We start from the raw sequence: 17,701 nt of genomic DNA, 5'->3' as shown, positions 1-17,701 counted from the left end.
AAAAATTTTCCGCCCGGGCACGAACCGGGGACCTTTCGCGTGTTAGGCGAACGTGATAACCACTACACTACGGAAACTATTGCAAACAGTAAGCAGCACTTGGCTTATGAAACTAACGTATGAAATTATTGTTAATTTAAAAAAAAAACTGTTTCAAATTAATCTTAATGTCAAAAATGTTTCCGCCCGGGCTCGAACCGGGGATAACCACTACACTACGGAAACTATTGCAACGAACGTGATAACCACTACACTACGGAAACCGGGCTCGAACGTGATAACCACTACACTACGGAAACTATTGCAAACAGTAAGCAGCACTTGGCTTATGAAACTAACGTATGAAATTATTGTTAATATAAAAAAAAACTGTTACAAATTAATCTTAATTTCAAAAATGTTTCCGCCCGGGCTCGAACCGGGGACCTTTCGCGTGTAAAGCGAACGTGATAACCACTACACTACGGAAACTGTTGCAAACAGAAAGCAGCACTTGGCTTATAAAACTAACGGTTAAAATTAATGTTAATATAAAAAATATGTTTCCGCCCGGGCTCGAACCGGAGACCTTTCGCGTGTTAGGCGAACGTGATAACCACTACACTACGGAAACCGTTAATAACAGTAAGCATTACTAGACTGATAAAACTAACATATGAAATTAATGTTAATGTCAAAAATGTTTCCGTCCGGGCTCGAACCGGGGACTTTTCGCGTGTAAAGCAAACGTGATAACCACTACACTACGGAAACTGTTGCAAACAGAAATTAGCACTTGGCATATGAAACAAAAGTATAAAATTAATGTTAATATAAAAAACTGTTTCCGCCCGGGCTCGAACCGGGGACCTTTCGCGTGTGAGGCGAACGTGATAACCACTACACTACGGAAACTGTTGCAAACAGGAAGCAGCACTTGGCTTATGAAACTAACGTACAAAATGAATATTAATATATAAAAAATGTTCCCGCTCGGGCTCGAACCGGGGACCATTTGCGTGTGAGGCGAACGTGATAACCACTACACTACGGAAACTGTAGGTAGATTACAACAGGCCTCACTTGGCTGAAAAACTGTTGAGAACAGTATGAATGTAACTTACTTTATCCTCGCGTGGCCGGAAACCGACAGTCGTTATCACACGGGTTTAACACCTCGTGCCAGCTTACGACTTACCATGTATGTTACTTTGTGGGTGTTTATTTTTTTGGATTTTTTTTATTTTTTTATTTATAGCTGATAATTTGGGCAACCCATTAGTTTCTGCCCGGGAACGAACCGAGGGCCTTTCGCGTGTGAGGCGAACGTGATAACCACTACACTACGGAAACTGTGCAAACAGTAAGCAGCACTTGGCTTATGAAACTAACGTATGGAATTAATGTTAATATAAAAATAATGTTTCCGCCCGGCCTCGAACCGAGGGCCTTTCGCGTGTGAGGCGAACGTGATAACCACTACACTACAGAGACTGTTGCAAACAAGAAAGCAGCACTTGGCTTATGAAACTAACGTATAAAATTAATGTTAATATAAAAAAATGTTTCCGCACGGGCTCGAACCGGGGAACTTTCGGGTGATAGGCGAACGTGATAACCACTACACTACGGAAACTGTTAAGAACAGTAAGCATTACTAGACTGATAAAACTAACATATGAAATTAATGTTAATGTCAAAAATGTTACCGCCCGGGATCAAATCGGGGACCTTCGAACATGATAACCACTACACCACGGAAATCGATGATATATTTACAATCAATTGGCTAATAATTTAAACGTTATGGAAACGCATTTTAATACTAAAAATGTTTCTGCCCGGGCACGAACCGGGGACATTTAGCTTGTTAGGCGAACGTTATAACCACTACACTACGGAAACCGTTGAAAACAGTAAGCATCATTCGGCTTATGAAACTAACGTATAAAATGAATGTTGATATATAAAAAATGTTTCCGCGAGGGCGCGAAGCGAGGACATTTAGCGTGTAAGGCGAATGTGATAAGCATTACTAGACTGATAAAACTAACATATGAAATTAATGTTAATGTCAAAAAGGTTTCCGCCCGGGCTCGAACCGCGGACCTTTCGCGTGTGAGGCGAACGTGATAACCACTACACTACGGAAACCGTTAAGAACAATAAGCATTACTAGACTGATAAAACTAACATATAAAATTAATGTTAATGTCAAAAATGTTTCCGTCCGGGCTCGAACCGGGGACCTTTCGCGTGTAAAGCAAACGTGTTAACCACTACACTACGGAAACTGTTGCAACAGAAATCAGCACTTGGCTTATGAAACAAAAGTATAAAATTAATGTTAATATAAAAAACTGTTTCCGCCCGGGCTCGAACCGGGGACCTTTCGCGTGTGAGGCGAACGAGATAACCACTACACTACGGAAACTGTTGCAAACAGAATTCAGCACTTGGCTTATGAAACAAAAGTATAAAATTAATGTTAATATAAAAAACTGTTTCCGCCCGGGCTCGAACCGGGGACCTTTCGCGTGTGAGGCGAACGTGATAACCACTACACTACGGAAACCGTTAAGAACAGTAAGCATTACTAGACTGATAAAACTAACGTATGAAATTAATGTTAATGTCAAAAATGTTTCCGGCCGGGCTCGAACCGGGGACCTTTCGCGTGTGAGGCGAACGTGATAACCACTACACTACGGAAACTGTTGCAAACAGAAATCAGCAATTGGCTTATGAAACAAAAGTATAAAATTAATGTTAATATAAAAAACTGTTTCCGCCCGGGCTCGAACCGGGGACCTTTCGCGTGTTAAGCGAACGTGATAACCACTACACTACGGAAACCGTTAAGAAAAGTAAGCATTACTAGACTGATAAAACTAACATATGAAATTAATGTTAATGTCAAAAATTTTCCGCCCGGGCACGAACCGGGGACCTTTCGCGTGTTAGGCGAACGTGATAACCACTACACTACGGAAACTATTGCAAACAGTAAGCAGCACTTGGCTTATGAAACTAACGTATGAAATTATTGTTAATTTAAAAAAAAAAACTGTTTCAAATTAATCTTAATGTCAAAAATGTTTCCGCCCGGGCTCGAACCGGGGATAACCACTACACTACGGAAACTATTGCAACGAACGTGATAACCACTACACTACGGAAACCGGGCTCGAACGTGATAACCACTACACTACGGAAACTATTGCAAACAGTAAGCAGCACTTGGCTTATGAAACTAACGTATGAAATTATTGTTAATATAAAAAAAAACTGTTACAAATTAATCTTAATTTCAAAAATGTTTCCGCCCGGGCTCGAACCGGGGACCTTTCGCGTGTAAAGCGAACGTGATAACCACTACACTACGGAAACTGTTGCAAACAGAAAGCAGCACTTGGCTTATGAAACAAAAGTATAAAATTGATGTTAATATAAAAAAAATGTTTCCACCCGGGCTCGAACCGGGGACCTTTCGCGTGTTAGGCGAACGTGATAACCACTACACTATGGAAACTGTTGAAAACTGAAAGCAGCCCTTGGCTTATAAAACTAACGGTTAAAATTAATGTTAATATAAAAAATATGTTTCCGCCCGGGCTCGAACCGGAGACCTTTCGCGTGTTAGGCGAACGTGATAACCACTACACTACGGAAACCGTTAATAACAGTAAGCATTACTAGACTGATAAAACTAACATATGAAATTAATGTTAATGTCAAAAATGTTTCCGTCCGGGCTCGAACCGGGGACTTTTCGCGTGTAAAGCAAACGTGATAACCACTACACTACGGAAACTGTTGCAAACAGAAATTAGCACTTGGCATATGAAACAAAAGTATAAAATTAATGTTAATATAAAAAACTGTTTCCGCCCGGGCTCGAACCGGGGACCTTTCGCGTGTGAGGCGAACGTGATAACCACTACACTACGGAAACTGTTGCAAACAGGAAGCAGCACTTGGCTTATGAAACTAACGTACAAAATGAATATTAATATATAAAAAATGTTCCCGCTCGGGCTCGAACCGGGGACCATTTGCGTGTGAGGCGAACGTGATAACCACTACACTACGGAAACCGATGAAGCATTTTCAATCAATTGACTAATAATTTAAACATTATGGGAATGCATTTTATTACTAAAAATGTTCCCGCCCGGGCTTGAACCGGGGACCTTTCGCGTGTGAGGCGAACGTGATAACCACTACACTACGGAAACTGTTGCAAACAGAAAGCAGCACTTGGCTTATGAAACTAACGGTTAAAATTATTGTTAATATAAAAAAAATGTTTCCGCCCGGGCTCGAACCGGGGACCTTTCGCGTGTTAGGCGAACGTGATAACCACTACACTACGGAAACTGTTGCAAACAGAAAGCAGCACTTGGCTTATGAAACTAAAGTATAAAACTAATGTTAATATATAAAAAACTGTTTCCGCCCCGGCTCGAACGGGACCTTTCGCGTGTAAAGCGAACGTGATAACCACTACACTACGGAAACCGATGATATATTTACAATCTATTGGCTAATAATTTAAACATTATGGAAATGCATTTTAATACTAAAAATTGTTTCCGCCCGGGCTCGAACCGGGGACCTTTCAGGTGTTAGGCGAACGTGATAACCACTACAATTCGGAAACTGTGAAGACCAGTAAGCATTACTAGACTGATAAAACTAACATATGAAATTAATGTTAATGTCAAAAATGTACTAACATATGAAATTAATGTTAATGTCAAAAATGTTTCCGCCCGGGCTTGAACCGGGGACCTTTCGCGTGTAAAGCGAACGTGATAACCACTACACTACGGAAACTGTTGCAAACAGAAAGCAGCACTTGGCTTATGAAACAAAAGTATAAAATTGATGTTAATATAAAAAAAAATGTTTCCACCCGTGCTCGAACCGGGGACCTTTCGCGTGTTAAGCGAACGTGATAACCACTACACTATGGAAACTGTTGAAAACAGAAAGCAGCCCTTGGCTTATAAAACTAACGGTTAAAATTAATGTTAATATAAAAAAAATGTTTCCGCCCGGGCTCGAACCGGGGACCTTTCGCGTGTTAGGCGAACGTGATAACCACTACACTACGGAAACCGTTAAGAACAGTAAGCATTACTAGACTGATAAAACTAACATATGAAATTAATGTTAATGTCAATAATGTTTCCGTCCGGGCTCGAACCGGGGACCTTTCGCGTGTAAAGCAAACGTGATAACCACTACAGTACGGAAACTGTTGCAAACAGAAATCAGCACTTGGCTTATGAAACAAAAGTATAAAATTAATGTTATAAAAAACTGCCGGGCTCGAACCGGGGACCTTTCGCCTGTGAGGCGAACGTGATAACCACTACACTACGGAAACTGTTGCAAACAGGAAGCAGCACTTGGCTTATGAAACTAACGTACAAAATGAATATTAATATATAAAAAATGTTCCCGCTCGGGCTCGAACCGGGGACCATTTGCGTGTGAGGCGAACGTGATAACCACTACACTACGGAAACCGATGATGTATTTTCAATCAATTGGCTAATAATTTAAACATTATGGGAATGCATTTTATTACTAAAAATGTTCCCGCCCGGGCTCGAACCGGGGACCTTTCGCGTGTTAGGCGAACGTGATAACCACTACACTTCGGAAACTGTGAAGACCAGTAAGCATTACTAGACTGATAAAACTAACATATGAAATTAATGTTAATGTCAAAAATGTTTCCGCCCGGGCTTGAACCGGGGACCTTTCGCGTGTAAAGCGAACGTGATAACCACTACACTACGGAAACTGTTGCAAACAGAAAGCAGCACTTGGCTTATGAAACAAAAGTATAAAATTGATGTTAATATAAAAAAAATGTTTCCACCCGGGCTCGAACCGGGGACCTTTCGCGTGTTAGGCGAACGTGATAACCACTACACTATGGAAACTGTTGAAAACAGAAAGCAGCCCTTGGCTTACAAAACTAACGGTTAAAATTAATGTTAATATAAAAAAAATGTTTCCGCCCGGGCTCGAACCGGGGACCTTTCGCGTGTTAGGCGAACGTGATAACCACTACACTACGGAAACCGTTAAGAACAGTAAGCATTACTAGACTGATAAAACTAACATATAAAATTAATGTTAATGTCAAAAATGTTTCCGTCCGGGCTCGAACCGGGGACCTTTCGCGTGTAAAGCAAACGTGATAACCACTACAGTACGGAAACTGTTGCAAACAGAAATCAGCACTTGGCTTATGAAACAAAAGTATAGAATTAATGTTATAAAAAACTGCCGGGCTCGAACCGGGGACCTTTCGCCTGTGAGGCGAACGTGATAACCACTACACTACGGAAACTGTTGCAAACAGGAAGCAGCACTTGGCTTATGAAACTAACGTACAAAATGAACATTAATATATAAAAAATGTTCCCGCTCGGGCTCGAACCAGGGACCATTTGCGTGTGAGGCGAACGTGATAACCACTACACTACGGAAACCGATGATGCATTTTCAATCAATTGGCTAATAATTTAAACATTATGGGAATGCATTTTATTACTAAAAATGTTCCCGCCCGGGCTTGAACCGGGGACCTTTCGCGTGTGAGGCGAACGTGATAACCACTACACTACGGAAACTGTTGCAAACAGAAAGCAGCACTTGGCTTATGAAACTAACGGTTAAAATTATTGTTAATATAAAAAAAATGTTTCCGCCCGGGCTCGAACCGGGGACCTTTCGCGTGATAGGCGAACGTGATAACCACTACACTACGGATACCGTTAAGAACAGTAAGCATTACTAGACTGATAAAACTAACATATGAAATTAATGTTAATGTCAAAAACGTTTCCGGCCGGGCTCGAACCGGGGACCTTTCGCGTGTAGAGCGAACGTGATAACCGCTACACTACGGAAACCGTTAAGAACAGTAAGCATTACTAGAATGATAAAACTAACATATGAAATTAATGTTAATGTCAAAAATGTTTACGCCCGGGCTCGAACCGGGGACCTTTCGCGTGTAAAGCAAACGTGATACCCACTACACTACGGAAACTGTTGCAAACAGAAATCAGCACTTGGCTTATAAAACAAAAGTATAAAATTAATGTTAATATAAAAAACTGTTTCCGCCCGGGCTCGAACCGGTGACCTTTCGCGTGTGAGGCGAACGTGATAACCACTACACTACGGAAACTGTTGCAAACAGGAAGCAGCACTTGGCTTATGAAACTAACGTACAAAATGAATATTAATATATAAAAAATGTTCCCGCTCGGGCTCGAACCGGGGACCATTTGCGTGTGAGGCGAACGTGATAACCACTACACTACGGAAACCGATGATGTATTTTCAATCAATTGGCTAATAATTTAAACATTATGGGAATGCATTTTATTACTAAAAAACAGTTAAAATTATTGTTAATATAAAAAAAATGTTTCCGCCCGGGCTCGAACCGGGGACCTTTCGCGTGTTAGGCGAACGTGATAACCACTAAACTACGGAAACCGTTTAGAACAGTAAGCATTACTAGACTGATAAAACTAACATATGAAATTAATGTTAATTTCAAAAATGTTTCCGCCCGGGCTCGAACCGGGGACCTTTCGCGTGTTAGGCGAACGTGATAACCACTACACTACGAAAACAGTTGCAAACCGAAATCAGCACTTGGCTTATGAAACAAAAGTATAAAATTAATGTTAATATAAAAAACGGTTTCCGCCCGGGCTCGAACCGGGGACCTTTCACGGGTGAGGCGAACGTTATAACCACTACACTACGGAAACTGTTGCAAACAGAAATCAGCACTTGGCTTATAAAACTAACGGTTAAAATTAATGTTAATATAAAAAAAATGTTTCCGCCCGGGCTCGAACCGGGGACCTTTCGCGTGTTAGGCGAACGTGATAACCACTACACTATGGAAACCGTTAAGAACAGTAAGCATTACTAGACTGAAAAAACTAACATATGAAATTAATGTTAATGTCAAAAATGTTTCCGCCCGGGCTCGAACCGGGGACCTTTCGCGTGTAAAGCGAACGTGATAACCACTACACTACGGAAACTGTTGCAAACAGAAAGCAGCCCTTGGCTTATAAAACTAACGGTTAAAATTAATGTTAATATAAAAAAATGTTTCCGCCCGGGCTCGAACCGGGGACCTTTCGCGTGTTAGGCGAACGTGATAACCACTACACTACGGAAACCGTTAAAAACTGTAAACATTACTAGACTGATAAAACTAACATATGAAATTAATGTTAATGTCAAAAATGTTTCCGCCCGGGCTCGAACCGGGGACCTTTCGCGTGTAAAGCGAACGTGATAACCACTACACTACGGAAACTGTTGCAAACAGAAAGCAGCCCTTGGCTTATAAAACTAACGGTTAAAATTAATGTTAATATAAAAAAATGTTTCCGCCCGGGCTCGAACCGGGGACCTTTCGCGTGTTAGGCGAACGTGATAACCACTACACTACGGATACCGTTAAGAAAAGTAAGCATTACTAGACTGATAAAAGTAACATATGAAATTAATGTTAATGTCAAAAATTTTCCGCCCGGGCTCGAACCGGGGACCTTTCGCGTGTAAAGCAAACGTGATAACCACTACACTACGGAAACTGTTGAAAATTAATATATAAAAAATGTTCCCGCCCAGGGTCGAACCGGGGATCATTCGCGTGTGAGGCGAACGTGATAACGACTGCAGTACGGAAACTTTTGCAAACAGTAAGCAGCACTTGGCTTATGAAACTAACGTATGAAATTAATGTTAATATAAAAAATTGTTTCCGCCCGGGCTCGAACCGGGGACCTTTCGCGTGTAAAGCGAACGTGATAACCACTACACTACGGAAACCGATGATATATTTCCAATCTATTGGCTAATGATTTAAACATTATGGAAATGCATTTTAATGCTAAAAATTGTTTCCGCCCGGGCTCGAACCGGGTACCTTTCGCGTGTTAGGCGAAAGTATTAATCACTACACTACGGAAAATATTGCAAACAGTAAGCAGCACTTGGCTTATGAAACTAACGTATGAAATTATTGTTAATATAAAAAAATTGTTTCCGCCCGGGCTCGAACCGGGGACCTTTCGCGTGTTAGGCGAACGTGATAACCACTACACTACGGAAACCGATGATGTATTTTCAATCAATTGGCTAATAATTTAAACATTATAGGAATGCATTTTATTACTAAAAATGTTTCCGTCCTGGCTCGAACCGGGGACCTTTCGCGTGTTAGGCGAACGTTATAACCACTACACTACGGAAACTGTTGCAAACGGAAAGCAGCACTTGGCTTATGTAACTAACGTTTGCAATTATTGTTAATATAAAAAAAAAACTGTTTTCGCCCGGGCTCGAACCGGGGACCTTTCGCGTGTTAGGCGAACGTGATAACCACTACACTACGGAAACTATTGCAAACAGTAAGCAGCACTTGGCTTATGAAACTAACGTATGAAATTATTGTTAATATAAAAAAAAAACTGTTTCAAATTAATCTTAATGTCAAAAATGTTTCCGCCCGGGCTCGAACCGGGGACCTTTCGCGTGTAAAGCGAACGTGATAACCACTACACTACGGAAACAATTGCAAACAGTAAGCAGCACTTGGCTTATGAAACTAACGTATGAAATTATTGTTAATATAAAAAAAAAACTGTTTCAAATTAATCTTAATGTCAAAAATGTTTCCTCCCGGGCTCGAACCGGGGACCTTTCGCGTGTAAAGCGAACGTGATAACCACTACACTACGGAAACTGTTGCAAACAGAAAGCAGCACTTGGCTTATGAAACAAAAGTATAAAATTGATGTTAATATAAAAAAAATGTTTCCACCCGGGCTCGAACCGGGGACCTTTCGCGTGTTAGGCGAAGGTGATAACCACTACACTACGGATACCGTTAAGAACAGTTAGCATTACTAGACTGATAAAACTAACATATGAAATTAATGTTAATGTCAAAAATGTTTCCGCCCGGGCTCGAACCGGGGACCTTTCGCGTGTAGAGCGAACGTGATAACCGCTACACTACGGAAACCGTTAAGAACAGTAAGCATTACTAGAATGATAAAACTAACATATGAAATTAATGTTAATGTCAAAAATGTTTACGCCCGGGCTCGAACCGGGGACCTTTCGCGTGTAAAGCAAACGTGATACCCACTACACTACGGAAACTGTTGCAAACAGAAATCAGCACTTGGCTTATAAAACAAAAGTATAAAATTAATGTTAATATAAAAAACTGTTTCCGCCCGGGCTCGAACCGGGGACCTTTCGCGTGTGAGGCGAACGTGATAACCACTACACTACGGAAACTGTTGCAAACAGAAGCAGCACTTGGCTTATGAAACTAACGTACAAAATGAATATTAATATAAAAAATGTTCCGCTCGGGCTCGAACCGGGGACCATTTGCGTGTGAGGCGAACGTGATAACCACTACACTACGGAAACCGATGATGTATTTTCAATCAATTGGCTAATAATTTAAACATTATAGGAATGCATTTTATTACTAAAAATGTTTCCGTCCGGGCTCGAACCGGGGACCTTTCGCGTGTTAGGCGAACGTGATAACCACTACACTACGGAAACTGTTGCAAACAGAAAGCAGCACTTGGCTTATGAAACTAACAGTTAAAATTATTGTTAATATAAAAAAATCCGGGGACCTTTCGCGTGTTAGGCGAACGTGATAACCACTACACTACGGAAACCGTTGAACAGTAAGCATTACTAGACTGATAAAACTAACATATGAAATTAATGTTAATTTCAAAAATGTTTCCGCCCGGGCTCGAACCGGGGACCTTTCGCGTGTTAGGCGAACGTGATAACCACTACACTACGGAAACTGTTGCAAACAGAAATCAGCACTTGGCTTATGAAACAAAAGTATAAAATTAATGTTAATATAAAAAAGTTTCCGCCCGGGCTCGAACCGGGGACCTTTCGCGTGTGAGGCGAACGTGATAACCACTACACTACGGAAACTGTTAAACAGAATCAGCACTTGGCTTATAAAACTAACGTTAAAATTAATGTTAATATAAAAAAATGTTTCCGCCCGGGCTCGAACCGGGGACCTTTCGCGTGTTAGGCGAACGTGATAACCACTACACTACGGAAACCGTTAAGAACAGTAAGCATTACTAGACTGAAAAAACTAACATATGAAATTAATGTTAATGTCAAAAATGTTTCCGCCCGGGCTCGAACCGGGGACTTTTCGCGTGTAAAGCGAACGTGATAACCACTACACTACGAAACTGTTGCAAACAGAAAGCAGCTTGGCTTATAAAACTAACGTTAAAATTAATGTTAATATAAAAAAAGTTTCCGCCCGGGCTCGAACCGGGGACCTTTCGCGTGTTAGGCGAACGTGATAACCACTACACTACGGAAACCGTTAAAAACAGTAAACATTACTAGACTGATAAAACTAACATATATGAAATTAATGTTAATGTCAAAAATGTTTCCGCCCGGGCTCGAACCGGGGACCTTTCGCGTGTAGCGAACGTGATAACCACTACACTACGGAAACTGTTGCAAACAGAAATCAGCACTTGGCTTATGAAACAAAAGTATAAATTAATGTTAATATAAAAATGTTTCCGCCCGGGCTCGAACCGGGGACCTTTCGCGTGTGAGGCGAACGTGATAACCACTACACTACGGAAACCGTTAAGAACAGCATTACTAGACTGATAAAAAACATATGAAAATTAATGTTAATGTCAAAAATGTTTCCGTCCGGGCTCGAACCGGGGACCTTTCGCGTGTAAAGCAAACGTGTTAACCACTACACTACGGAAACTGTTGCAACAGAAATCAGCACTTGGCTTATGAAACAAAAGTATAAAATTAATGTTAATATAAAAAACTGTTTCCGCCCGGCTCGAACCGGGGACCTTTCGCGTGTGAGGCGAACGTGATAACCACTACACTACGGAAACTGTTGCAAACAGAAATCAGCACTTGGCTTATGAAACAAAAGTATAAAATTAATGTTAATGTCAAAAATGTTTCCGGCTGGGCTCGAACCGGGGACCTTTCGCGTGTAAAGCAAACGTAATAACCACTACACTACGGAAACTGTTGAAAACAGAAATCAGCACTTGTCCTATGAAACAAAAGTATAAAATTAATGTTAATATAAAAAACTGTTTCCGCCCGGGCTCGAACCGGGGACCTTTCGCGTGTTAAGCGAACGTGATAACCACTACACTACGGAAACCGTTAAGAAAAGTAAGCATTACTAGACTGATAAAAGTAACATATGAAATTAATGTTAATGTCAAAAATGTTTCCGCCCGGGCTCGAACCGGGGACCTTTCGCGTGTAAAGCAAACGTGATAACCACTACACTACGGAAACTGTTGAAAATTAATATATAAAAAATGTTTCCGCCCGGGCTCGAACCGGGACCTTTCGCGTGTTAGGCGAACGTGATAACCACTACACTACGGAAACTTTTGCAAACAGTAAGCAGCACTTGGCTTATGAAACTAACGTATGAAATTAATGTTAATATAAAAAATTGTTTCCGCCCGGGCTCGAACCGGGGACCTTTCGCGTGTAAAGCGAACGTGATAACCACTACACTACGGAAACCGATGATAATTTCAATCATTGGCTAATGATAAACATTATGGAAATGCATTTTAATACTAAAAATGTTTCCGCCCGGGCTCGAACCGGGGACCTTTCGCGTGTAGGCGAACGTGATAACCACTACACTACGGAAACTATTGCAAACAGTAAGCAGCACTTGGCTTATGAAACTAACGTATGAAATTATTGTTAATATAAAAAATGTTTCCGCCCGGGCTCGAACCGGGGACCTTTCGCGTGTTAGGCGAACGTGATAACCACTACACTACGGAAACCGATGATGTACAATCATTGGCTAATAATTTAAACATTATAAATGCATTTTAATACTAAAAATGTTTCCGCCGGGCTCGAACCGGGGACCTTTCGCGTGTAGGCGAACGTGATAACCACTACACTACGGAAACTGTTGCAAACAGAAAGCAGCACTTGGCTTATGTAAACTAACGTATGAAATTATTGTTAATATAAAAAAATGTTTCGCCCGGGCTCGAACCGGGGACCTTTCGCGTGTTAGGCGAACGTGATAACCACTACACTACGGAAACTATTGCAAACAGTAAGCAGCACTTGGCTTATGAAACTAACGTATGAAATTATTGTTAATATAAAAAACTGTTTCAAATTAATCTTAATGTCAAAATGTTTCCGCCCGGGCTCGAACCGGGGACCTTTCGCGTGTTAGGCGAACGTGATAACCACTACACTACGGAAACCGTTGCAAACAGAAAGCAGCCCTTGGCTTATAAAACTAACGGTTAAAATTAATGTTAATATAAAAAAAATGTTTCCGCCCGGGCTCGAACCGGGGACCTTTCGCGTGTTAGGCGAACGTGATAACCACTACACTACGGAAACCGTTTCAAACAGTAAGCATTACTAGACTGATAAAACTAACATATGAAATTAATGTTAATGTCAAAAATGTTTCCGCCCGGGCTCGAACCGGGGACCTTTCGCGTGTAGGCGAACGTGATAACCACTACACTACGGAAACTGTTGCAAACAGAAATCAGCACTTGGCTTATAAACAAATATAAAATTAATGTTAATATAAAAAATGTTTCCGCCCGGGCTCGAACCGGGGACCTTTCGCGTGTGAGGCGAACGTGATAACCACTACACTACGGAAACCGTTGCAAACAGTAAGCATTACTAGACTGATAAAACTAACATATAAATTAATGTTAATGTCAAAAATGTTTCCGCCCGGGCTCGAACCGGGGACCTTTCGCGTGTAGCGAACGTGATAACCACTACACTACGGAAACTGTTGCAAGAAATCAGCACTTGGCTTATGAAACTAAATATAAAATTAATGTTAATATAAAAATGTTTCCGCCCGGGCTCGAACCGGGGACCTTTCGCGTGTAGCGAACGTGATAACCACTACACTACGGAAACTGTTGCAAACAGAAATCAGCACTTGGCTTATGAAACAAAAGTATAAAATTAATGTTAATATAAAAATGTTTCCGCCCGGGCTCGAACCGGGGACCTTTCGCGTGTTAGGCGAACGTGATAACCACTACACTACGGAAACTGTTAAAACAGTAAGCATTACTAGACTGATAAAACTAACATATAAATTAATGTTAATGTAAAAATGTTTCCGCCGGGCTCGAACCGGGGACCTTTCGCGTGTAAAGAACGTGATAACCACTACACTACGGAAACTGTTGCAACAGAAATCAGCACTTGGCTTATGAACAAAAGTATAAAATTAATGTTAATATAAAAAACTGTTTCCGCCCGGGCTCGAACCGGGGACCTTTCGCGTGTGAGGCGAACGTGATAACCACTACACTACGGAAACTGTTGCAAACAGAACAGCACTTGGCTTATGAAACTAAAGTATAAAATTAATGTTAATATAAAAAATGTTTCCGCCCGGGCTCGAACCGGGGACCTTTCGCGTGTGAGGCGAACGTGATAACCACTACACTACGGAACTGTTAAACAGAAAGCATTACTAGACTGATAAACTAACATATAAAATTAATGTTAATGTCAAAAATGTTTCCGCCGGGCTCGAACCGGGGACCTTTCGCGTGTAGCGAACGTGATAACCACTACACTACGGAAACTGTTGCAAACAGAAATCAGCACTTGGCTTATGAAATATTTAATGTTAATATAAAAAACTGTTTCCGCCCGGGCTCGAACCGGGGACCTTTCGCGTGTAAGCGAACGTGATAACCACTACACTACGGAAACCGTTAAGAAAAGTAAGCATTGACTGATAAAAGTAACATATGAAATTAATGTTAATAAAAATGTTTCCGCCGGGCTCGAACCGGGGACCTTTCGCGTGTGAGCGAAACGTGATTAACCACTACACTACGGAAACTGTTGCAAAGAAAGCACTTGGCTTATGAAACAAAAGTATAAAATTAATGTTAATATAAAAAATGTTTCCGCCCGGGCTCGAACCGGGGACCTTTCGCGTGTGAGGCGAACGTGATAACCACTACACTACGGAAACTGTTGCAAACAGAAAGCAGCACTTGGCTTATGAAACAAAAGTAAAATTATTTAATATAAAAATGTTTCCGCCCGGGCTCGAACCGGGGACCTTTCGCGTGTGGGGTGATAACACTACACTACGGAAACCGTTAAACAGTAAGCATTACTAGACTGATAAAACTAACATATGAAATTAATGTTAATGTCAAAAATGTTTCCGCCGGGCTCGAACCGGGGACCTTTCGCGTGTAAAGCGAACGTGATAACCACTACACTACGGAAACTGTTGCAAACAGCACTTGGCTTATGAAACAAAAGTATAAAATTAATGTTAATAAAAATGTTTCCGCCGGGCTCGAACCGGGGACCTTTCGCGTGTAAAGCAACGTGATAACCACTACACTACGGAAACTGTTGCAGAATTAAGCACTTGGCTTATGAAACAAAAGTATAAAATTAATGTTAATATAAAAATGTTTCCGCCGGGCTCGAACCGGGGACCTTTCGCGTGTGAGGCGAACGTGATAACCACTACACTACGGCTGTTGCAAACAGAAATCAGCACTTGGCTTATGAAACTAACGTATAAAATTAATGTTAATATAAAAAATGTTTCCGCCCGGGCTCGAACCGGGGACCTTTCGCGTGTGAGGCGAACGTGATAACTACACTACGGAAACTGTTGCAAAACAGAGCACTTTGATGATAAAACTAAGTATAAATTTATGTTAATATAAAAATGTTTCCGCCGGGCTCGAACCGGGGACCTTTCGCGTGTGGTGATAACCACTACACTACGGATGTTGCAACAGAAATCAGCACTTGGCTTATGAAACAAAAGTATAAATTAATGTTAATATAAAAAATGTTTCCGCCCGGGCTCGAACCGGGGACCTTTCGCGTGTGAGGCGAACGTGATAACCACTACACTACGGAAACTGTTGCAAACAGAAAGCAGCACTTGGCTTATGAAACTAACATTAAAATTATTGTTAATTAAAAATGTTTCCGCCCGGGCTCGAACCGGGGACCTTTCGCGTGTAGGCGAACGTGATAACCACTACACTACGGAAACCGTTGCAACAGATCAACTTGGCTAAAATAAACATTATGAATGTTTATCAAAAATGTTTCCGCCGGGCTCGAACCGGGGACCTTTCGCGTGTGAGGCGAACGTGATAACCACTACACTACGGAAACTGTTGCAAACAGAAAGCAGCACTTGGCTTATGAAACTAACGTTAAAATTATGTTAATATAAAAATGTTTCCGCCCGGGCTCGAACCGGGGACCTTTCGCGTGTAGAGCGAACGTGATAACCACTACACTACGGAAACTGTTAAAACAGAAGCACTTGGCTATGAAAAAACTAAATATAAATTAATGTTAATATAAAAATGTTTCCGCCCGGGCTCGAACCGGGGACCTTTCGCGTGTGGCGAACGTGATAACCACTACACTACGGAAACTGTTGCAAACAGAAAGCACTTGGCTTATGAAACAAAAGTATAAATTAATGTTAATATAAAAAATGTTTCCGCCCGGGCTCGAACCGGGGACCTTTCGCGTGTAGGCGAACGTGATAACCACTACACTACGGAAACTATTGCAAACAGTAAGCAGCACTTGGCTTATGAAACTAACGTATAAATTATTGTTAAATAAAAATGTTTAAATTAAAATGTCAAAAATGTTTCCGCCCGGGCTCGAACCGGGGACCTTTCGCGTGTAAAGCGAACGTGATAACCACTACACTACGGAAACTGTTGCAAACAGAAGCAGCACTTGGCTTATGAAACTAACGTATAAATTATGTTAATATAAAAATGTTAATCCAAAATGTTTCCGCCCGGGCTCGAACCGGGGACCTTTCGCGTGTTAGGCGAACGTGATAACCACTACACTACGGAAACTGTTGCAAACAGAAGCAGCACTTGGCTTATGAAACTAAATATAAAAATTATGTTAATATAAAAAAAATGTTTCCGCCCGGGCTCGAACCGGGGACCTTTCGCGTGTTAGGCGAACGTGATAACCACTACACTACGGAAACTGTTGCAAACAGAAAGCAGCACTTGGCTTATGAAACTAACGTTAAAATTATGTTAATATAAAAAAAAATGTTTCCGCCCGGGCTCGAACCGGGGACCTTTCGCGTGTTAGCGAACGTGATAACCACTACACTACGGAAACTATTGCAAACAGTAAGCAGCACTTGGCTTATGAAACTAACGTATGAAATTATTGTTAATATAAAATGTTTAAATTACTTAAAAAAAATGTTCCGCCGGCTCGAACCGGGGACCTTTCGCGTGTAGCGAACGTGATAACCACTACACTACGGAAACCGTTGCAAACAGTAAGCACTTGGCTGAAAAACTAAATATGAATTAATGTTAATGTAAAAATGTTTCCGCCCGGGCTCGAACGGGGACCTTTCGCGTGTTAGGCGAACGTGATAACCACTACACTACGGAAACTGCTTGCAAACAGAAAGCAGCACTTGGCTTATGAAACTAAAGTATAAAATTAATGTTAATAAAAAAAAATGTTTCCGCCCGGCTCGAACCGGGGACCTTTC

The 17,701-nt window shown here is 41.3% G+C and overlaps 88 non-coding genes across 88 annotated transcripts; all 88 read right to left on the bottom strand.

The window, feature by feature from the left end:
• Positions 1-398: 398 nt before the first annotated feature.
• Positions 399-471, bottom strand: Trnav-uac (transfer RNA valine (anticodon UAC)). Its single transcript has one exon. It is a non-coding gene; the product is annotated as a tRNA-Val (tRNA).
• A 69-nt stretch (positions 472-540) lies between these two features.
• Trnav-aac (transfer RNA valine (anticodon AAC)) lies at positions 541-613 on the bottom strand. The gene has a single exon. It is a non-coding gene; the product is annotated as a tRNA-Val (tRNA).
• Positions 614-680: 67 nt separating this feature from the next.
• Trnav-uac (transfer RNA valine (anticodon UAC)) lies at positions 681-753 on the bottom strand. The gene has a single exon. It is a non-coding gene; the product is annotated as a tRNA-Val (tRNA).
• A 68-nt stretch (positions 754-821) lies between these two features.
• On the bottom strand, positions 822-894 carry Trnav-cac (transfer RNA valine (anticodon CAC)). Its single transcript has one exon. It is a non-coding gene; the product is annotated as a tRNA-Val (tRNA).
• Positions 895-963: 69 nt separating this feature from the next.
• On the bottom strand, positions 964-1,036 carry Trnav-cac (transfer RNA valine (anticodon CAC)). Its single transcript has one exon. It is a non-coding gene; the product is annotated as a tRNA-Val (tRNA).
• Positions 1,037-1,259: 223 nt separating this feature from the next.
• Positions 1,260-1,332, bottom strand: Trnav-cac (transfer RNA valine (anticodon CAC)). Its single transcript has one exon. It is a non-coding gene; the product is annotated as a tRNA-Val (tRNA).
• A 68-nt stretch (positions 1,333-1,400) lies between these two features.
• On the bottom strand, positions 1,401-1,473 carry Trnav-cac (transfer RNA valine (anticodon CAC)). The gene has a single exon. It is a non-coding gene; the product is annotated as a tRNA-Val (tRNA).
• A 69-nt stretch (positions 1,474-1,542) lies between these two features.
• On the bottom strand, positions 1,543-1,615 carry Trnad-auc (transfer RNA aspartic acid (anticodon AUC)). The gene has a single exon. It is a non-coding gene; the product is annotated as a tRNA-Asp (tRNA).
• Positions 1,616-2,060: 445 nt separating this feature from the next.
• Trnav-cac (transfer RNA valine (anticodon CAC)) lies at positions 2,061-2,133 on the bottom strand. The gene has a single exon. It is a non-coding gene; the product is annotated as a tRNA-Val (tRNA).
• Positions 2,134-2,200: 67 nt separating this feature from the next.
• On the bottom strand, positions 2,201-2,273 carry Trnav-uac (transfer RNA valine (anticodon UAC)). The gene has a single exon. It is a non-coding gene; the product is annotated as a tRNA-Val (tRNA).
• A 67-nt stretch (positions 2,274-2,340) lies between these two features.
• On the bottom strand, positions 2,341-2,413 carry Trnav-cac (transfer RNA valine (anticodon CAC)). The gene has a single exon. It is a non-coding gene; the product is annotated as a tRNA-Val (tRNA).
• A 68-nt stretch (positions 2,414-2,481) lies between these two features.
• Trnav-cac (transfer RNA valine (anticodon CAC)) lies at positions 2,482-2,554 on the bottom strand. The gene has a single exon. It is a non-coding gene; the product is annotated as a tRNA-Val (tRNA).
• A 67-nt stretch (positions 2,555-2,621) lies between these two features.
• Trnav-cac (transfer RNA valine (anticodon CAC)) lies at positions 2,622-2,694 on the bottom strand. The gene has a single exon. It is a non-coding gene; the product is annotated as a tRNA-Val (tRNA).
• Positions 2,695-2,762: 68 nt separating this feature from the next.
• Positions 2,763-2,835, bottom strand: Trnav-aac (transfer RNA valine (anticodon AAC)). The gene has a single exon. It is a non-coding gene; the product is annotated as a tRNA-Val (tRNA).
• A 461-nt stretch (positions 2,836-3,296) lies between these two features.
• On the bottom strand, positions 3,297-3,369 carry Trnav-uac (transfer RNA valine (anticodon UAC)). The gene has a single exon. It is a non-coding gene; the product is annotated as a tRNA-Val (tRNA).
• A 69-nt stretch (positions 3,370-3,438) lies between these two features.
• Positions 3,439-3,511, bottom strand: Trnav-aac (transfer RNA valine (anticodon AAC)). The gene has a single exon. It is a non-coding gene; the product is annotated as a tRNA-Val (tRNA).
• Positions 3,512-3,580: 69 nt separating this feature from the next.
• Trnav-aac (transfer RNA valine (anticodon AAC)) lies at positions 3,581-3,653 on the bottom strand. The gene has a single exon. It is a non-coding gene; the product is annotated as a tRNA-Val (tRNA).
• A 67-nt stretch (positions 3,654-3,720) lies between these two features.
• Positions 3,721-3,793, bottom strand: Trnav-uac (transfer RNA valine (anticodon UAC)). Its single transcript has one exon. It is a non-coding gene; the product is annotated as a tRNA-Val (tRNA).
• A 68-nt stretch (positions 3,794-3,861) lies between these two features.
• Trnav-cac (transfer RNA valine (anticodon CAC)) lies at positions 3,862-3,934 on the bottom strand. The gene has a single exon. It is a non-coding gene; the product is annotated as a tRNA-Val (tRNA).
• A 69-nt stretch (positions 3,935-4,003) lies between these two features.
• Positions 4,004-4,076, bottom strand: Trnav-cac (transfer RNA valine (anticodon CAC)). The gene has a single exon. It is a non-coding gene; the product is annotated as a tRNA-Val (tRNA).
• A 68-nt stretch (positions 4,077-4,144) lies between these two features.
• Positions 4,145-4,217, bottom strand: Trnav-cac (transfer RNA valine (anticodon CAC)). Its single transcript has one exon. It is a non-coding gene; the product is annotated as a tRNA-Val (tRNA).
• Positions 4,218-4,286: 69 nt separating this feature from the next.
• On the bottom strand, positions 4,287-4,359 carry Trnav-aac (transfer RNA valine (anticodon AAC)). The gene has a single exon. It is a non-coding gene; the product is annotated as a tRNA-Val (tRNA).
• Positions 4,360-4,745: 386 nt separating this feature from the next.
• On the bottom strand, positions 4,746-4,818 carry Trnav-uac (transfer RNA valine (anticodon UAC)). Its single transcript has one exon. It is a non-coding gene; the product is annotated as a tRNA-Val (tRNA).
• A 70-nt stretch (positions 4,819-4,888) lies between these two features.
• Trnav-aac (transfer RNA valine (anticodon AAC)) lies at positions 4,889-4,961 on the bottom strand. Its single transcript has one exon. It is a non-coding gene; the product is annotated as a tRNA-Val (tRNA).
• Positions 4,962-5,030: 69 nt separating this feature from the next.
• On the bottom strand, positions 5,031-5,103 carry Trnav-aac (transfer RNA valine (anticodon AAC)). The gene has a single exon. It is a non-coding gene; the product is annotated as a tRNA-Val (tRNA).
• Positions 5,104-5,443: 340 nt separating this feature from the next.
• Trnav-cac (transfer RNA valine (anticodon CAC)) lies at positions 5,444-5,516 on the bottom strand. Its single transcript has one exon. It is a non-coding gene; the product is annotated as a tRNA-Val (tRNA).
• A 68-nt stretch (positions 5,517-5,584) lies between these two features.
• Trnav-aac (transfer RNA valine (anticodon AAC)) lies at positions 5,585-5,657 on the bottom strand. The gene has a single exon. It is a non-coding gene; the product is annotated as a tRNA-Val (tRNA).
• Positions 5,658-5,724: 67 nt separating this feature from the next.
• On the bottom strand, positions 5,725-5,797 carry Trnav-uac (transfer RNA valine (anticodon UAC)). Its single transcript has one exon. It is a non-coding gene; the product is annotated as a tRNA-Val (tRNA).
• Positions 5,798-5,866: 69 nt separating this feature from the next.
• Trnav-aac (transfer RNA valine (anticodon AAC)) lies at positions 5,867-5,939 on the bottom strand. The gene has a single exon. It is a non-coding gene; the product is annotated as a tRNA-Val (tRNA).
• Positions 5,940-6,008: 69 nt separating this feature from the next.
• Positions 6,009-6,081, bottom strand: Trnav-aac (transfer RNA valine (anticodon AAC)). The gene has a single exon. It is a non-coding gene; the product is annotated as a tRNA-Val (tRNA).
• A 340-nt stretch (positions 6,082-6,421) lies between these two features.
• On the bottom strand, positions 6,422-6,494 carry Trnav-cac (transfer RNA valine (anticodon CAC)). The gene has a single exon. It is a non-coding gene; the product is annotated as a tRNA-Val (tRNA).
• Positions 6,495-6,562: 68 nt separating this feature from the next.
• Trnav-cac (transfer RNA valine (anticodon CAC)) lies at positions 6,563-6,635 on the bottom strand. Its single transcript has one exon. It is a non-coding gene; the product is annotated as a tRNA-Val (tRNA).
• A 69-nt stretch (positions 6,636-6,704) lies between these two features.
• On the bottom strand, positions 6,705-6,777 carry Trnad-auc (transfer RNA aspartic acid (anticodon AUC)). The gene has a single exon. It is a non-coding gene; the product is annotated as a tRNA-Asp (tRNA).
• Positions 6,778-6,844: 67 nt separating this feature from the next.
• Trnav-uac (transfer RNA valine (anticodon UAC)) lies at positions 6,845-6,917 on the bottom strand. The gene has a single exon. It is a non-coding gene; the product is annotated as a tRNA-Val (tRNA).
• A 67-nt stretch (positions 6,918-6,984) lies between these two features.
• Trnav-uac (transfer RNA valine (anticodon UAC)) lies at positions 6,985-7,057 on the bottom strand. Its single transcript has one exon. It is a non-coding gene; the product is annotated as a tRNA-Val (tRNA).
• Positions 7,058-7,125: 68 nt separating this feature from the next.
• Trnav-cac (transfer RNA valine (anticodon CAC)) lies at positions 7,126-7,198 on the bottom strand. Its single transcript has one exon. It is a non-coding gene; the product is annotated as a tRNA-Val (tRNA).
• A 69-nt stretch (positions 7,199-7,267) lies between these two features.
• Positions 7,268-7,340, bottom strand: Trnav-cac (transfer RNA valine (anticodon CAC)). The gene has a single exon. It is a non-coding gene; the product is annotated as a tRNA-Val (tRNA).
• Positions 7,341-7,439: 99 nt separating this feature from the next.
• On the bottom strand, positions 7,440-7,512 carry Trnav-aac (transfer RNA valine (anticodon AAC)). Its single transcript has one exon. It is a non-coding gene; the product is annotated as a tRNA-Val (tRNA).
• A 67-nt stretch (positions 7,513-7,579) lies between these two features.
• Trnav-aac (transfer RNA valine (anticodon AAC)) lies at positions 7,580-7,652 on the bottom strand. The gene has a single exon. It is a non-coding gene; the product is annotated as a tRNA-Val (tRNA).
• Positions 7,653-7,720: 68 nt separating this feature from the next.
• Positions 7,721-7,793, bottom strand: Trnav-cac (transfer RNA valine (anticodon CAC)). The gene has a single exon. It is a non-coding gene; the product is annotated as a tRNA-Val (tRNA).
• Positions 7,794-7,862: 69 nt separating this feature from the next.
• On the bottom strand, positions 7,863-7,935 carry Trnav-aac (transfer RNA valine (anticodon AAC)). Its single transcript has one exon. It is a non-coding gene; the product is annotated as a tRNA-Val (tRNA).
• A 67-nt stretch (positions 7,936-8,002) lies between these two features.
• On the bottom strand, positions 8,003-8,075 carry Trnav-uac (transfer RNA valine (anticodon UAC)). The gene has a single exon. It is a non-coding gene; the product is annotated as a tRNA-Val (tRNA).
• Positions 8,076-8,143: 68 nt separating this feature from the next.
• Positions 8,144-8,216, bottom strand: Trnav-aac (transfer RNA valine (anticodon AAC)). The gene has a single exon. It is a non-coding gene; the product is annotated as a tRNA-Val (tRNA).
• Positions 8,217-8,283: 67 nt separating this feature from the next.
• Positions 8,284-8,356, bottom strand: Trnav-uac (transfer RNA valine (anticodon UAC)). The gene has a single exon. It is a non-coding gene; the product is annotated as a tRNA-Val (tRNA).
• Positions 8,357-8,424: 68 nt separating this feature from the next.
• On the bottom strand, positions 8,425-8,497 carry Trnav-aac (transfer RNA valine (anticodon AAC)). The gene has a single exon. It is a non-coding gene; the product is annotated as a tRNA-Val (tRNA).
• Positions 8,498-8,563: 66 nt separating this feature from the next.
• Trnav-uac (transfer RNA valine (anticodon UAC)) lies at positions 8,564-8,636 on the bottom strand. The gene has a single exon. It is a non-coding gene; the product is annotated as a tRNA-Val (tRNA).
• Positions 8,637-8,801: 165 nt separating this feature from the next.
• Trnav-uac (transfer RNA valine (anticodon UAC)) lies at positions 8,802-8,874 on the bottom strand. Its single transcript has one exon. It is a non-coding gene; the product is annotated as a tRNA-Val (tRNA).
• A 211-nt stretch (positions 8,875-9,085) lies between these two features.
• On the bottom strand, positions 9,086-9,158 carry Trnav-aac (transfer RNA valine (anticodon AAC)). Its single transcript has one exon. It is a non-coding gene; the product is annotated as a tRNA-Val (tRNA).
• Positions 9,159-9,371: 213 nt separating this feature from the next.
• Positions 9,372-9,444, bottom strand: Trnav-aac (transfer RNA valine (anticodon AAC)). Its single transcript has one exon. It is a non-coding gene; the product is annotated as a tRNA-Val (tRNA).
• A 100-nt stretch (positions 9,445-9,544) lies between these two features.
• Positions 9,545-9,617, bottom strand: Trnav-uac (transfer RNA valine (anticodon UAC)). Its single transcript has one exon. It is a non-coding gene; the product is annotated as a tRNA-Val (tRNA).
• Positions 9,618-9,717: 100 nt separating this feature from the next.
• Trnav-uac (transfer RNA valine (anticodon UAC)) lies at positions 9,718-9,790 on the bottom strand. The gene has a single exon. It is a non-coding gene; the product is annotated as a tRNA-Val (tRNA).
• A 209-nt stretch (positions 9,791-9,999) lies between these two features.
• Positions 10,000-10,072, bottom strand: Trnav-uac (transfer RNA valine (anticodon UAC)). Its single transcript has one exon. It is a non-coding gene; the product is annotated as a tRNA-Val (tRNA).
• Positions 10,073-10,139: 67 nt separating this feature from the next.
• Positions 10,140-10,212, bottom strand: Trnav-uac (transfer RNA valine (anticodon UAC)). Its single transcript has one exon. It is a non-coding gene; the product is annotated as a tRNA-Val (tRNA).
• Positions 10,213-10,280: 68 nt separating this feature from the next.
• Trnav-cac (transfer RNA valine (anticodon CAC)) lies at positions 10,281-10,353 on the bottom strand. Its single transcript has one exon. It is a non-coding gene; the product is annotated as a tRNA-Val (tRNA).
• A 206-nt stretch (positions 10,354-10,559) lies between these two features.
• Trnav-aac (transfer RNA valine (anticodon AAC)) lies at positions 10,560-10,632 on the bottom strand. Its single transcript has one exon. It is a non-coding gene; the product is annotated as a tRNA-Val (tRNA).
• A 187-nt stretch (positions 10,633-10,819) lies between these two features.
• On the bottom strand, positions 10,820-10,892 carry Trnav-aac (transfer RNA valine (anticodon AAC)). The gene has a single exon. It is a non-coding gene; the product is annotated as a tRNA-Val (tRNA).
• Positions 10,893-10,958: 66 nt separating this feature from the next.
• On the bottom strand, positions 10,959-11,031 carry Trnav-cac (transfer RNA valine (anticodon CAC)). The gene has a single exon. It is a non-coding gene; the product is annotated as a tRNA-Val (tRNA).
• A 64-nt stretch (positions 11,032-11,095) lies between these two features.
• Positions 11,096-11,168, bottom strand: Trnav-aac (transfer RNA valine (anticodon AAC)). Its single transcript has one exon. It is a non-coding gene; the product is annotated as a tRNA-Val (tRNA).
• A 67-nt stretch (positions 11,169-11,235) lies between these two features.
• Positions 11,236-11,307, bottom strand: Trnav-uac (transfer RNA valine (anticodon UAC)). The gene has a single exon. It is a non-coding gene; the product is annotated as a tRNA-Val (tRNA).
• Positions 11,308-11,371: 64 nt separating this feature from the next.
• Trnav-aac (transfer RNA valine (anticodon AAC)) lies at positions 11,372-11,444 on the bottom strand. The gene has a single exon. It is a non-coding gene; the product is annotated as a tRNA-Val (tRNA).
• A 69-nt stretch (positions 11,445-11,513) lies between these two features.
• Positions 11,514-11,584, bottom strand: Trnac-aca (transfer RNA cysteine (anticodon ACA)). Its single transcript has one exon. It is a non-coding gene; the product is annotated as a tRNA-Cys (tRNA).
• Positions 11,585-11,649: 65 nt separating this feature from the next.
• On the bottom strand, positions 11,650-11,722 carry Trnav-cac (transfer RNA valine (anticodon CAC)). Its single transcript has one exon. It is a non-coding gene; the product is annotated as a tRNA-Val (tRNA).
• A 62-nt stretch (positions 11,723-11,784) lies between these two features.
• Trnav-uac (transfer RNA valine (anticodon UAC)) lies at positions 11,785-11,857 on the bottom strand. The gene has a single exon. It is a non-coding gene; the product is annotated as a tRNA-Val (tRNA).
• A 67-nt stretch (positions 11,858-11,924) lies between these two features.
• Positions 11,925-11,996, bottom strand: Trnav-cac (transfer RNA valine (anticodon CAC)). The gene has a single exon. It is a non-coding gene; the product is annotated as a tRNA-Val (tRNA).
• Positions 11,997-12,204: 208 nt separating this feature from the next.
• Trnav-aac (transfer RNA valine (anticodon AAC)) lies at positions 12,205-12,277 on the bottom strand. Its single transcript has one exon. It is a non-coding gene; the product is annotated as a tRNA-Val (tRNA).
• A 67-nt stretch (positions 12,278-12,344) lies between these two features.
• On the bottom strand, positions 12,345-12,417 carry Trnav-uac (transfer RNA valine (anticodon UAC)). Its single transcript has one exon. It is a non-coding gene; the product is annotated as a tRNA-Val (tRNA).
• A 24-nt stretch (positions 12,418-12,441) lies between these two features.
• Trnav-aac (transfer RNA valine (anticodon AAC)) lies at positions 12,442-12,513 on the bottom strand. Its single transcript has one exon. It is a non-coding gene; the product is annotated as a tRNA-Val (tRNA).
• A 68-nt stretch (positions 12,514-12,581) lies between these two features.
• Trnav-uac (transfer RNA valine (anticodon UAC)) lies at positions 12,582-12,654 on the bottom strand. Its single transcript has one exon. It is a non-coding gene; the product is annotated as a tRNA-Val (tRNA).
• Positions 12,655-12,856: 202 nt separating this feature from the next.
• Trnav-aac (transfer RNA valine (anticodon AAC)) lies at positions 12,857-12,929 on the bottom strand. The gene has a single exon. It is a non-coding gene; the product is annotated as a tRNA-Val (tRNA).
• Positions 12,930-13,297: 368 nt separating this feature from the next.
• Trnav-aac (transfer RNA valine (anticodon AAC)) lies at positions 13,298-13,370 on the bottom strand. Its single transcript has one exon. It is a non-coding gene; the product is annotated as a tRNA-Val (tRNA).
• Positions 13,371-13,439: 69 nt separating this feature from the next.
• Positions 13,440-13,512, bottom strand: Trnav-aac (transfer RNA valine (anticodon AAC)). Its single transcript has one exon. It is a non-coding gene; the product is annotated as a tRNA-Val (tRNA).
• Positions 13,513-13,715: 203 nt separating this feature from the next.
• Trnav-cac (transfer RNA valine (anticodon CAC)) lies at positions 13,716-13,788 on the bottom strand. The gene has a single exon. It is a non-coding gene; the product is annotated as a tRNA-Val (tRNA).
• A 66-nt stretch (positions 13,789-13,854) lies between these two features.
• On the bottom strand, positions 13,855-13,925 carry Trnac-aca (transfer RNA cysteine (anticodon ACA)). Its single transcript has one exon. It is a non-coding gene; the product is annotated as a tRNA-Cys (tRNA).
• A 62-nt stretch (positions 13,926-13,987) lies between these two features.
• Positions 13,988-14,058, bottom strand: Trnac-aca (transfer RNA cysteine (anticodon ACA)). Its single transcript has one exon. It is a non-coding gene; the product is annotated as a tRNA-Cys (tRNA).
• Positions 14,059-14,124: 66 nt separating this feature from the next.
• Trnav-aac (transfer RNA valine (anticodon AAC)) lies at positions 14,125-14,197 on the bottom strand. The gene has a single exon. It is a non-coding gene; the product is annotated as a tRNA-Val (tRNA).
• A 200-nt stretch (positions 14,198-14,397) lies between these two features.
• On the bottom strand, positions 14,398-14,470 carry Trnav-cac (transfer RNA valine (anticodon CAC)). The gene has a single exon. It is a non-coding gene; the product is annotated as a tRNA-Val (tRNA).
• Positions 14,471-14,535: 65 nt separating this feature from the next.
• Positions 14,536-14,607, bottom strand: Trnav-cac (transfer RNA valine (anticodon CAC)). Its single transcript has one exon. It is a non-coding gene; the product is annotated as a tRNA-Val (tRNA).
• A 459-nt stretch (positions 14,608-15,066) lies between these two features.
• Positions 15,067-15,139, bottom strand: Trnav-cac (transfer RNA valine (anticodon CAC)). Its single transcript has one exon. It is a non-coding gene; the product is annotated as a tRNA-Val (tRNA).
• A 193-nt stretch (positions 15,140-15,332) lies between these two features.
• On the bottom strand, positions 15,333-15,404 carry Trnav-uac (transfer RNA valine (anticodon UAC)). The gene has a single exon. It is a non-coding gene; the product is annotated as a tRNA-Val (tRNA).
• Positions 15,405-15,594: 190 nt separating this feature from the next.
• Positions 15,595-15,663, bottom strand: Trnav-cac (transfer RNA valine (anticodon CAC)). The gene has a single exon. It is a non-coding gene; the product is annotated as a tRNA-Val (tRNA).
• Positions 15,664-15,730: 67 nt separating this feature from the next.
• On the bottom strand, positions 15,731-15,800 carry Trnav-cac (transfer RNA valine (anticodon CAC)). The gene has a single exon. It is a non-coding gene; the product is annotated as a tRNA-Val (tRNA).
• Positions 15,801-15,986: 186 nt separating this feature from the next.
• On the bottom strand, positions 15,987-16,059 carry Trnav-cac (transfer RNA valine (anticodon CAC)). Its single transcript has one exon. It is a non-coding gene; the product is annotated as a tRNA-Val (tRNA).
• A 189-nt stretch (positions 16,060-16,248) lies between these two features.
• Positions 16,249-16,320, bottom strand: Trnav-cac (transfer RNA valine (anticodon CAC)). The gene has a single exon. It is a non-coding gene; the product is annotated as a tRNA-Val (tRNA).
• Positions 16,321-16,384: 64 nt separating this feature from the next.
• Positions 16,385-16,457, bottom strand: Trnav-uac (transfer RNA valine (anticodon UAC)). The gene has a single exon. It is a non-coding gene; the product is annotated as a tRNA-Val (tRNA).
• Positions 16,458-16,518: 61 nt separating this feature from the next.
• On the bottom strand, positions 16,519-16,589 carry Trnac-aca (transfer RNA cysteine (anticodon ACA)). The gene has a single exon. It is a non-coding gene; the product is annotated as a tRNA-Cys (tRNA).
• A 222-nt stretch (positions 16,590-16,811) lies between these two features.
• On the bottom strand, positions 16,812-16,884 carry Trnav-uac (transfer RNA valine (anticodon UAC)). Its single transcript has one exon. It is a non-coding gene; the product is annotated as a tRNA-Val (tRNA).
• A 76-nt stretch (positions 16,885-16,960) lies between these two features.
• On the bottom strand, positions 16,961-17,033 carry Trnav-aac (transfer RNA valine (anticodon AAC)). The gene has a single exon. It is a non-coding gene; the product is annotated as a tRNA-Val (tRNA).
• Positions 17,034-17,100: 67 nt separating this feature from the next.
• Positions 17,101-17,173, bottom strand: Trnav-aac (transfer RNA valine (anticodon AAC)). Its single transcript has one exon. It is a non-coding gene; the product is annotated as a tRNA-Val (tRNA).
• Between the last annotated feature and the right edge of the window lie 528 nt (positions 17,174-17,701).

The sequence above is a fragment of the Ciona robusta genome, chromosome 3 (genome assembly GCF_009617815.1).
Source record: "Ciona robusta chromosome 3, ASM961781v2".
Lineage (NCBI taxonomy): Eukaryota > Metazoa > Chordata > Ascidiacea > Phlebobranchia > Cionidae > Ciona > Ciona robusta.
This window is presented reverse-complemented; position numbering and strand designations above follow the sequence as displayed.